This window comes from Hypanus sabinus, chromosome 31, assembly GCF_030144855.1.
Source record: "Hypanus sabinus isolate sHypSab1 chromosome 31, sHypSab1.hap1, whole genome shotgun sequence".
Lineage (NCBI taxonomy): Eukaryota > Metazoa > Chordata > Chondrichthyes > Myliobatiformes > Dasyatidae > Hypanus > Hypanus sabinus.
Window position 1 is genome coordinate 6,532,691 of NC_082736.1, and position 12,497 is coordinate 6,545,187.

Sequence of the window (12,497 nt, forward strand, 5' to 3'; positions counted from 1 at the left end):
CACTGTCAGACAAGTCCACATCTGACGTGCAGGAGTTGTTTAAAGACCAGCAGATCCGAGTTTGAAATTGAGGTACAGGATTTATCCACATTTGGAAAGACATGGCCTGCTTAGGGACAATCAGCATGGTTTTGTGTGGGCAGATCACGCTTGACAAAATTGATCGAGGTTTCAGTGGTGGTGATACAGGTTATAAGATACAGGAGTAGAATTAAGCCATTTGGCCCATCAAGTCTGCTCTGTCTTTTCATCTTGGCTGATACATTTTTCCTCTCAGCCCCAATCTCCTACATTCTCTCTGTATCTCTTTATGCACTGACCAATCAAGAACCAATCAACTTCTGCCTTAAATACCTAAAGTCTTGGCCTCCACAGCTGCCGACCGTGGCAATGAATTCCACAGATTTACCACTCTCTCTGAGGAAATTCTTCCTCATCTCCATTCTAAAAGGAAGCCCCTCTCTTCTGAGACCCGTCCTCTCCATATCAACTTTATCAAGGTCTTTCACCATTCGATAGGTTTCAATTCATCATCCCTCATTGTTCTAACTTCCAGGGAATAAAGGCCAAGAGACATCAAACACTCTTCATATGACAAGCTGTTTAATCCTGGAATCATTTTTGAGAATCTTGTTTGAAACCCATCCCGTTTCAGCTCATCCTTCCTAATATAAAGGGCCCAAAACTGCTCGCAATACTCCAAGTGAGACCTCACCAGTACTTCATAAATCTCAACATTACATCCTTGCTCTTATATTCTAGTCCTCTTGAAATGAATGCTAACTTCACATTTGCCTTCCTCACCACAGACTCAACCTGCAAATTAACCTTTACAGAACCAGCACAATGACTCCCAAATCCCATTGCACCTCATTTTTTGTATCTTCTCTCCATTTTGAAAATAGCCAACCCTAATATTTCTTCAACTGGTGCATGGCCATACACTTCCCAGTTCTGTATTCCATCTGCGACTTCTTTGCCTATTCTCTTCATCTGTCTGTCCTCCCTATTTCCTCAATAGGGAATAGGGAATAGGCCTCCATCTGTCTCTTCATATCATCTGCAAATTTTGCAACAAATCCATCAATTCCTTCATCATTACATTAATATATAATATAAAAAGAATCAGTCCCAACATCTAGTGCTTGATGTTTCTGTGCTGTTATGTTCTATGGCTCTACGAGGGCAAGACTGTGGATGTGATCTATATAGACCTTAGTAAGGCATTACTAAGGCACCCGTAAGTTTCAATATAAATAGCAATTTCAATTCAGAAATGGGTTCCTCATAGAAGGCTATATAGGGCTGGAAGTCCGTGTGCAGTGGTGATCCACAAGGATCGATATTGGGAATTATGTTGTTTGGGATATATATCGATGTTTGGATGAAAATGTTGATGGGTGGTTTACAAGTTTACAGGTGACAGCAAGATTGGTGGAATTGTGGACAGTGTAAATATTGATCAATGCACACAGTGGGATATAGATCACAAACATATGCAGAGAAATTGCAAAAGGAATTTAATCTAGGAGGGAATGCAGTATTGCACTTTGGGAGTCAAATGAAAGAAGAACATATAATGTTAATGTTCACAGCATTGGTGTAAACAGTGATCTTAGGATCCAGGCACATAGCTCACTGCACGTGGCTACACAATGGGATAAGGTGTACAGAATGCTGGTCCCCACTGGTCAGGGTGTTGAGTATAAGAGTAAGGGAGTCATGTATTAAGACAGGCATACAAACGTACAGGAAAAGGACCATGTCCAGGTAGGCGTATTCAGCTCCTTCAAGTCAGTATTTATTTAGTTGATGCACCACTGGCAGCAATTACAGCCTTGAGTCTATGTTTCTATCAGCTCTGCACACTTGGCCACCGCAACTTTCCCCCATTCTTCCTTACAAAACTACTCAAGATCTGTCGGAGTGCATGCAGTTTGTGAGTGAGCAGCCCTTTTCAAATCCAGCTACAAAGTTAGGTCTGGACTCTGACTTGGCCACTTCAGGACATTAACTTTCTTGTTTTAAGGCATTTTTATGCAGCTTTGGTTTTAAGCTCGTGATCATTGATTTGCAGGAAAACAAATCTCAGTCTCAGTTCTCTTGCAGACTGCGTTACATTTCCCTCCAGGATTTCCCTGTATTTTGCTGCATTCATTTTACACTCTACCTTCATGAGCCTTTCAGGGCCTGCTGCAGTGAAGCAAACCCACAGCACAATGCAGCCTCACCATGCTCCACGACAGGGACGGAGTGTTTTTGATGATGTGCAGTGTTTGGCTTACACCAAACTTAAGAGTTTAGTCTGATTCCAAAAGTTCTGTTTTAGTTTCAGACCATAGAAACTTCTTCCAGCTGACTTCAGAGTCCCTCTCGTCCTCTGACAAACTCCAGGTGAGATTTCATGACAGCTTTTTTCAACAGTGGCTTTCTCTTTGCCACTCCCTGATAAACTGTGACAGGTGAAGCACCTGGGAAACAGTTGATGTATGCATAATCTCTCCCATTTTAGCAACTGAAGCTTGTAACTCCTTGAGAGTTATCAAAGGTGTTTTGTTAGCCTTTCTCTCTGGTTCTCTTCTTGGATGGCTGCTCAGTATTTGAACACTGCCTGCTCAAGGTAGGTTTACAGCTGTGCCATATTATTTCCACTTCTGTAATGATATATATCTAGAAGATTATAAGTCTACTAGGAAGGAGCCAGAAGGGGCCTTGAGTAGGGCCTTGGCAGGCAGGAGTAAGGAAAACCGAAGGCATTCTACAAGTATGTGAAGAGCAAGATGATAAGAAATGAAAGAATAGGACCTATCAAGTGTGACAGTGGGAAAGTGCGTATGGAAACGGAGGAAATAGCAGAGGTATTGAATACTTTACTTCAGTATTAACTATGGAAAAGGATCTTAGTGATTGTCATGAGGACTTGCAGCAGACTGAAAAGCTTGAGCATGTAGATATTAAGAAACAGGATGTGCTGGAGATTTTGGAAAGCAACCAGCTGGATAAGTTGCCGGGACTGGACAAAATGTACCCCAGGCTACATGGAGTAGGCAAGGGAGGAGATTGCTGAACCTCTGGCGATGATCTTTGCATCATCAATGGGGACGGGAGAGGTTCTGGAGGATTGGAGGGTTGTGGATGTTGTTCCTTTATTCACGAAAGGGAGTAGAGATAGCCCAAGAAATTACAGACCAGTGAGTCTTACCTCAGTAGTTGGTAAGTTGATGGAGAAGATCCTGAGAGACATGATTTATGAACTTTTGGAGAGGTATAATAGGATTAGGAGTAGTCAGTATGACTTTGTCAAGGGCAGCACGTCCCTTATGAGCCTGATTTAATTTTTGAGGATGTGACTAAGCACATTGATGAAGGAAGAGCACTCGATGTAGTGTATCTAGATTTCAGCAAGGCACTTGGTAAGGCGCCCTATGCAAGGCTTACTGAGAAAGTAATGAGGCATGGGATCCAAGGGGACATTGCTTTGTGGATCCAGAACTGGCTTGCCCGCAGAAGGCAAAGAGTGGTTGTAGCTGGGTCACATTCTGCTTGGAGGTCGGTCACTAGTTCTGGGACCCTTCACGATTTTTATCAACGACCTGGATGAGGAAATGGAGGGATGGGTTAGTAGGTTTGCTGATGACACAAAGGTTGCAGGAGTAGTGGACAGTGTGGAGGACTGTTACAGCAGGACATTAATAGGATGCAAAACTGGGCTGAGAGGTGGCATATGGCGTTCAACCCAGTTAAGTTTGAAGTGGTTCATTTTGATAGGTCAAATTTGATGGCAGAATATAGTATTAATGGTAAGACTCTTTGCAGTGTGAAGGATCAGAGTTATCTTGGGGTCCGAGTCCATAAACGCTCAAAGCAGCTGCGCAGGTTGACTCAGTGGTTGAAAAGGCATACAGTGTATTGGCCTTCATCAATCGTGGAATTGAATTTAGGAGCCGAGAGGTAATGTTGCAGCTATACACAAACCTGGTCAGACCCCACTTGGAGTACTATGCTCAGTTCTGTTTGCCTCACTACAGGAAGGATGTGGAAGCCATAGAAAGGTTGCAAAGGAGATTTACAAGGATGTTGCCTGGAATGGGGAACATTCCTTATGAGAATAGTTTCAGTGAACTTGGCCTTTTCTACTCGGAGCGACGGAGGATGAGAGGTGACCTGGTAGATGTGCACAAGATTGATCGTGTGGATAGTCAGAGGCTTTTTCCACAGGGCTGAAATGGTTGCCACAAGAGGACACAGGTTGAAGGTGCTGGGGAGTAGGTATAGAGATGTCAGGGGTAAGTTTTTCTACTCAGAGTGGTGAGTGCGTGGAATGGATTGCCGGCAACGGTGGCGGAAGCAGGTACGATAGGGTCTCTTAAGAGGCTTTTTGGTAAGTAGCATTTAATAGGAAGTGGTAGCTTGTCCCATTACCACCACATCACCGGTTTAGACAGCTGTAAGGTACCGATATGCCGGGATGTGAATGGGGAACTCAGTTGGAATGGGTTGCCACCAGCAGATCGTGGTTGTTGCAGCTCTCAGAGCAAAGTTACTCGATGCAGCAGTACTCCAATCTGCTTCTGATTAAATCTCTCATGACAATCACAGCCCCGTTCTCATCTCTCTTTGATATTTCTCCTTTTGTGCTTTATCCCATCGGGAGGAACACCTGAGGATCTTGAGACCACTCCTCTCCATGTCTTCTTTCCCACATTGTGATCACTTCTTCAATGATCCTTCACCACAAGATCTCTCTGTAATCACACCTCATTACACAGATTACATCTGAAATGTCCTGTTCCTGGGTAAGATCCTGCTGTAAGAAACTGTCTCTGACCACTCCACAAATTCCTCTTCCACTGTACCAGTTTGATTAGTTTAATCAACACACAGACTGAAGCAAACACGCACAAAATACTGCAGGAACTCAGCAAACAGTCGACATTTCGGGCTGAGAACCTTCATCGGGATGAGAAAGAAAAGAACAAAAGCCAGAATAAGGTGGTGGGGGGGGGGGCGTGGTGGGAGAAGGACAAGCGAGTGGGGTGTGTGGTTTGTGGAGAGACGATGACGTGAGGAGCTGGGTGACAGGCAGAAAAGGCAAAGAGATGAAGAGAAAGGAATCCAATAGGAGAGAATGTTGGACCGTGGGATGACACAAAGGAGCTGGAGAACCAGACAGAGTTGACGGGCATATCATGAGGGTGCGTGAGGAGAGGTGAAGGGATTAAATGGCATCAGAATGGAGGTAAAGAAGGGAGGGTGAGGGAACAGAGTGTAGTGTTACGTACTCATGACATGACAGTGTCACGTGAATGGTGTTGAAGCTATACTGAACTTGAGGTAATGGTCTTGTGATGGTGGAGTGACATCATTTTCCCACCAGTAGAGATCATGTGACTGTTTTTTTTTACAGATTATAAAAGGAAGACCCCACCCTGTGAGGAGGGGCAGTTCGTGGCTGTACTTGCAAAGTTGACTTCATGCCACTGCGTGATTTAATGTGATGACGCAGTTTAGTTGAAATATGAAGTTTTATCTAATGCCTAAAGTTTAAAAGGGCATTGCCAGAAGGTTCTTTACAATACTGCTAGTTCAGAAATCAGTGGAGAGTGAAGATCGGAGTTCGGGAGTTAAAGATCGAGGAGAATCTATTTTCGACAGTGAAACGGGTTCGACCTTATTTAATCCTTAATCGAAAGGAATTTGTTGACTGTTCTCGTGTTAATCTCTGCGGGATAGCAGAAGATTGAGGACAGTGTGATAAACAAAAGGTCAGTGCCTTTAAGCCATTTCGTTTCGTAAATTCTTCGTGGGAGAAGTTCGACGTCGGGGATCGAAGCAAAACGACGTGAAAGAGAATTTAAATCATCTTAAAAAGTCTCTCCTTTTAAATGGACTGTGAGCATTTTTGAACTTTTGGCAATACACTTTAAAAGAACTGTTTGAACTGCATCGCTTTAAGAACTGTTTAAGCTGCCGCACAACAGCTGTTTCCGGTTACGTTAGTGTTTGTTTACTTTTGGGGGGTTTGTTTTCAGTGTTTAATAAACGTGTTATTTGTTATATGAACCCTTGCCGAACTCATATATTTATTGTTGCCTGAATACGTAACAGTAGTAATATCAGGAATTCTGAGAAATCAATGTTCATGCCATCAAGATTGGAGGCGACACATTCAGAATATAAGGTGTTGTTCTGCTAACCTGTAGTTGTAGAGGAGGCCATGGACAGACATGTTTGTGATGGCCCTCTGCTGGTCAGGGTCGACCATGGATATTGTACCCTCGGAGAAAATCAATATGCAAGCCAGGGTAGTACGATACGTAAAGCAAGCTGTTGCCCATGCAGGAGCTGATGAACCCAGAGCAACAGCAGAGACCGATGGAGTCAGGCACCAGCGGTGTCACAGGATTGCTAGCCTGCACTGAGCATAGGACCGACAGGGAATTAATGTTCACAGTGGGGACACAGCAAACATCCCACAGATATCTGATGCTGACATTACAATATTGTGCAATAATGTGTAACAACCATCCTCAGGAGGGAGAAACTAATGGGACTAAAAGCAAACATTTCCAGGTCCCAATGATCTGCACTGAAGTCTGGAGAGAAAGTAGAGACACTGAAGTCTGTCAAAACTCACGGTTACAGAAAGATCCCAGTGGAGTTGAAAACCATTGTTGAAGAAGGGTGGAAGATAAAAAGCAGGTGACTGTAGTCCAGTTAACTTCACTTCAGCTACTGGAGTCTATAATCTGTGAAGAAATAACAAGTCATTTAGAAAAGTTTAATGTGATTGAACTAAGTCAACAGGGTTTACAGTCAGATTCACACAGCACAGAAACGAGCCCTTCAGCTCAAATGGTCCACGCTGACCAAAGTTCCCATCTGAGCTTGTGGTCTGTAACCCCCTCATCACCATATTATGAACAAGGTTATCCTGTGTTATGCTGTGTATCCTGCTCCTTGTCCCATTTCCCTGCATTTGGCCCATATACTTCACAAGCTTTCCTTCTCATCTACCTGTCCAAGTACTTTTTTAATATACCTGACCAGCCGGTGTGTGGAAAAGTTGCCCTTCAGGTTCCTATTAAATCTCATCTTAAACCAATGCCCTCCAGTTCATAAATCCCCAACCCTGGTTAAAAGATTGTTATCTTTGGCCCAACCCAGGCCCTTTTCAATTTTATACACGTCTGCAATATCGCCACTCATTCTCCAACATTTCAGGGAAAATTGTCCAAAACTCTTTCCATAAATCAATCCTTCAAGATCCAGTAACATCCCCGTTAATCACCTCTGCACTCTTTCCAGCTCAATGGTGTCTGTCATACTGCATGGTCACTAAAACTAAACACTATTTGCAAAATGTGGCCAAACCAATGAGTTGTACAACCGCACCATTTCATCCCAGCTTCTATATCCGGTGCCCTGACTGAAGGCCAGTGTTCCAAAAGCCTCTTCACCACCCTGTCCATCTGGAACCTGGTCTTTGTCCCTGTAACCTGGGTTACTGAATGTTAAGTCATGTTTGACAAACATACCAGAGATTTGAGACTTTACAGGGGAAGTTGAAGAAGTGGTGATTTTCGATTGTCAGGAGCCATTTGCCAAGGTGCCACATGAAAGGCTGGTGCACAAGACCAGAGCTCAGTTCTGGGAAGGAAGTGTGTTAATATTGACTGAAAACTGGTTATCATACTGAGACAGAATAACAGGTCCGATTCAGACTGGGATGATATAACTTGTGGAGTGTCCCAGCAACCAGTTATGGATTGCCAATGATTTATTACTGATTTTAATAATCCGGAGGAGGGAAGAATCCATGGTTGTCAATAACAGGGAATGTGGTGGGGGACATGTTGTGATTGGACATTTGATCTCCAACAGGACAAGAAGTCGGTGAGTAGAATATTTGGAAAATGGAGTTTAAGGTGGCAAAGCGTGATGGCATGTAAAGTGGCAGGAGAAATCAGAAGTCAGGCTATGATGTGGAGATAAATTGTAAATGAGAGAAACAGAGAGGGGGCAAGGTGTTGCCTGCACAACAAAATAGAGACGGGTGCAGTGAGGGGTTCATAAGACCATATATGACCAAAGTTCAAAGGTGAATGGTTCATTGACATTTATTGCTGGAGCATCAGTGTAGAGAAACAGAGAAGTGTTGTTACAGTGTCAAACAAAAGCAGAATGTTGGATTTTGAGAAGATAAAGCAGGTCAGGACATACCCAGTTGATGAAAAGATAAACCTGAGGCACAGGTAAATAGTTCCCTGAAAGTGCCAACACAGGGAGACAAGGTGGTGAAGAAGGAGCATGACATGCTTCCCTTCATTGGCAAAGGCTCTGAGAGGAGTTGGGGCATCACATTACAGTTGTACAAATCAATAATTACACCACACCAGGAGTAGCCTGTGCCGTTCTGGTCACCACGAGGGGAAGGATGTCATTAAGCTGGAAAGGTGCAGAAACGATTCACAGGAATGGAACCTGGACTGGGGGCTTGAGTTACAAGGAAAGATCAGACTGACTGGGACTGTTTTCCCTGGATTGAAGGAGGCTGAGGGGAGACCTGACAGAAGTTTATAAAACTATGAGAAGTGTAGACAAGGTAGACAGTCAGAATCACTTCCCAAGGGTAGAAATATCAAATATGAGAAGGCACCTCTGGGTGAGAATTTAAAGGTGAATTTCAGGGCAGGGAAGATTTCTGTTTCCGTACAGAGAGTGGTGAGGGCTGGGTTTGGGCTGCCATGGGGAGTGCTGGAAGCAGATATGATAAGGACATTTGTCAGGGCCTTAGATAAACACAGGCTGAAGAGATTTAGTTTCATGTGACATCGTGTTCAGCACAGACATCATGGGAAGAAGGGCCTGTTCCTGTGCTGTACTGTTCTGTGTTCTCGGTGAGCCTCAGTGACGGGGGAGTCTTTAGCCGGGGTCACAGACAGGTGTATCTGTGGCAAGGAGAGAGACTGCAGGATGGTGCATCACCTCCCTGATACCAGGGCCAAGGATGTAACTGAACAAGTACAGGCCATTCTGAAGGGGCAGGGTGAGCAGCCAGAGGTCGTGTTCATGTTGGTTCCAACAAAAGAGACAAATTAAGCAGAAACTCTGTGGTGGGGATGGGGGTAATCCCGTGTCACCTGTTAGCGAAGGAAGAAATGAAAAGGTGGTGCAGTTATTTGTGTGGCTCACAAGCTGGTGCAGGACGGAGGGTTTTAGTTACATGGATCATTGGGCTCTTTCAGGACAGCTGATGGGAGAAGTGAAAGGTCAGTAGTGGCATTGACGGATGTGGATTAACACAGAAAGTAAGTCCAAATAGATAAATTACAAGTGCACAGATAAACAAATATTAGAAGTAAGAGAAGGAATAAAAAGTAAGTTACCTCCAACAGTCTAACATGGGGGGTGTCATCACCTCCCCGGCTACAGGTTGACTCATTACAGAGCCTAATGGCCCAGTGTAAGGATGACTTCATACAGCGCTCCTCCGAGCAGCACAGTTGTCTCAGTCTGTTACTGAAGATGCTCCTCTGTTCAGCCAAGGAGGCATGCAGAGGGTGAGAAACATTGTCCAGTATTGTCAGGATTTTCCGTAGGGTCCTTTGTTCAACCACGGCCTCCAGTGTGTCCAGTTTGACTCCTATAGCAGAGCCAGCCTTTCTAATCAGTTTATTCTCAGATGGCATCACCGTGTTGATGCCATTTGCCCAGTACACGACTGCATAGTTAATGTGCACAGTGGCACCGAGGGGCTGAATTGTGTTTGTGTCAGTGCCGGGTGTGGAACAGTTAATGCAGACGTACTTAGAGCCTGGATTAGTACATGGCACAGTGATTCAGCCATTACAGAGAAGGGCAGGACTGGGAGCGAAACATTCCAGGATTCAGATTCAGACAGTCCAGAGGGTGGTGAATGAGGCTGGGGGAGCTGTACTGCTGATCAGGCAGAATGTCACAAATTCAAGGTCATGCAGTGAGACAATGTGGGTGGAACTCAGGAATGAGAAAGGTGCAATCACTGTGATGGGGTTGAACTGTAGCCAGTGAGAGGAGTAGATATGTCAGCAGGTTGTGGACTGATGTAAAAACAATAGAGTAGCTTTGGTGAGTGAATAATCTCCCCAGTGACTTGGATTCCCTTAACTGAGGCTTAGTTGGGACATTTTTTGTTAAATGTGTTCAGCAAGGTTTCCTGAAACAGTATGTAGATGGTCCACCAGGGAGGGAGACATTCTTGACTTCACCTTGGGAAATATGGGACTCACCAGAGTGGTGGCGGGAACAACCAGTGTTCAAAGAGGAAATGACCAGCAGAGTTGTGGGGACAGAGAGGGGAATTGGACTGTGGAAATGTTGTAGCAGGAGTTGGTATAAACTTGATGGGTCAGATAGTCCAGACCATCCCAGAATGATCCTGTGACCAATAACAGTCTGAAAAAATCATTCTGGTCTCCAGTCAATCTTCCAAACTCCAGGGTGGACAAGATCAATTGTGTAATGAGGACACACTTCTGTAAAAACACTGACACTGTATTCCAAGCACACTGAGCTGCCAGAGCACAGCACCGGCCAGTGAGGACACAGACCAGTACAACACCCGGCTCTCGACTACAAAGTTCAAAGCTGAAAGTAAATGTATTACCAAAATCATTTCTGTCACGATATGCAAAACTGAGATTAGTTTTCTTGTGTGAAATGTGTGGTTTAATGAGTATAGGAGGAAAACTGTCCTCTTTATCCAGAAGGTGGTTACAATCTGGAACACACTGCCTGCGGGGGTGGTGCAGGCTGGTATTTAAGGACCATCTGGATGAACATTTGAATCACTAGGGCAGGGTAGGAGACAGACCAAGTGCTGAGTTAGTGGAGACAGATTCTCGATGGTCAGTATAGCCATGCAGAAACCACTGACTGTGAAAGTTCAGTGGGAACCTGGAACACTGAACTTCAGGATGGACTGACCTAAAACACTCAGAACCCAGGACAATGGATTTCGGTTGGACAAATGTATTAATGGTCAAATAGTGAACCAACCCCCTCAAAAGGCTACCAAAATGCTCCCACTCCCTGTGCACCAGTACCAGGACTTTTATATGAGAATTTGGTGAAGAGCTCTGGGTAATATTAGGAGATGGCTAACAGCTTGGTCAAAGTGGGAGGGTGCAGACATCTTCTCAGAGTATAATGCGTTGAGTGGAACAAGCTCACAGCTGAGAATGAAGGTAACAAACCCCACTGCAGTGGAGGACTGCTGTGGTCAGGATACAGGATAGAAACAGACCCTCTGCCCCATCACATTTATGCTCCCCATCACGCAGAGATATACTAATCCCACTTTCCTGCATTAGATTCATATCCCTCCAGGCCTTGCTCACTGAAGTACCTGTGCATGTGTCTCTAATATTGTTACACAGTTCCCTGCATGTGGCATCACAGAGAGACAGGGTTGTGTGTTCTTCTTGCCTTATCAGCCAAAGAACTGCCTCTCATTAGAATTGTACAAAACTGTTTAAAGACAGATTTAAAGGGGATCTGAAGGGTACATACTTCACGGAGAGAATAGCTGCTCTCCTAAATCAGCTGCCGGCGGAGGTGTGGGGGCAGAAACCCGCAAAGTCTCTGTTCATTAAACCTTCCCAGGAACCTGGTTGAACCGCCCAGGATAGAGTCAGTGATTTATACAGAACTGAAACCGTCCCTTCGGTAAAACTCATCGAGGCCGACCAAGTTGTCGACCTGAACTCGTCCCATCCGCCTGCAGTAGGCCCGTGACCCTCTCAACCTTTCCTATCCATGTAACTGTACAAATATGGTTTAAATATTGTACCTGAGGCAGAGAGCCGGTGCGGTGAGGCGCTGACAGACACTCACTGTTCCGAGGGCAGGAAGAGGAGAGGCCGATTCCCACAGTGGAGCCGAAACCCAAAGTAGAGACCGACTCCACTTTACCACAACCCCGTGTCCACCACCCCGGACTAACCGCCCGACCCGGACCGTTCCCCAGGAAACGACGTCGGTGGAACTGGTACCTCTGTGACGTCAGCTCGTCACGATTAGGCAAATCGTTTTGTCACGTGACGAAAGTCAGCAGCCCGTGGGCGGGGCAGAGGGAGCTGTCAATCAGTGGAGCCGCTGAAAAACTTGTGATAATTGTAAACAGAGTGGGAATAGTGGGGGATTTCGGTGAATGGTGACCCCTCTATTAATTTAAAGATACTGACTCTCTCCAACTCAGTTCATCCTTTGAGTACTGGCTCCCGTATCTCCCGTTTCCTCTCCTAAAGTCCACAATCAGTCCGTTGGTCTACTGTCATTAAGTAAGTGGTTGTTGTTATTATGTCAATCAGCCAAATTTTTGATCTCCCTTCTGTATGATAATTCATAACTCCCTTTGATACAGCCCACAACAGTAGTGTAATCCGTAAACTTGTAACACAGACAAAATGCTGGTGAACGCAGCAGGCCAGGCAACATCTATAGGAAGAAGTACA

The 12,497-nt window shown here is 44.9% G+C and overlaps 1 long non-coding RNA gene across 1 annotated transcript; it reads right to left on the reverse strand.

Annotated features, from left to right (window-relative positions):
- Positions 1-6,650: 6,650 nt before the first annotated feature.
- LOC132383844 (uncharacterized) lies at positions 6,651-11,995 on the reverse strand. The gene is made up of 3 exons (XR_009508772.1): positions 11,834-11,995; positions 9,390-9,646; positions 6,651-6,749 (listed from the first exon to the last, which is right to left on the reverse strand). It is a non-coding gene; the product is annotated as an uncharacterized LOC132383844 (long non-coding RNA).
- Positions 11,996-12,497: the final 502 nt, after the last annotated feature.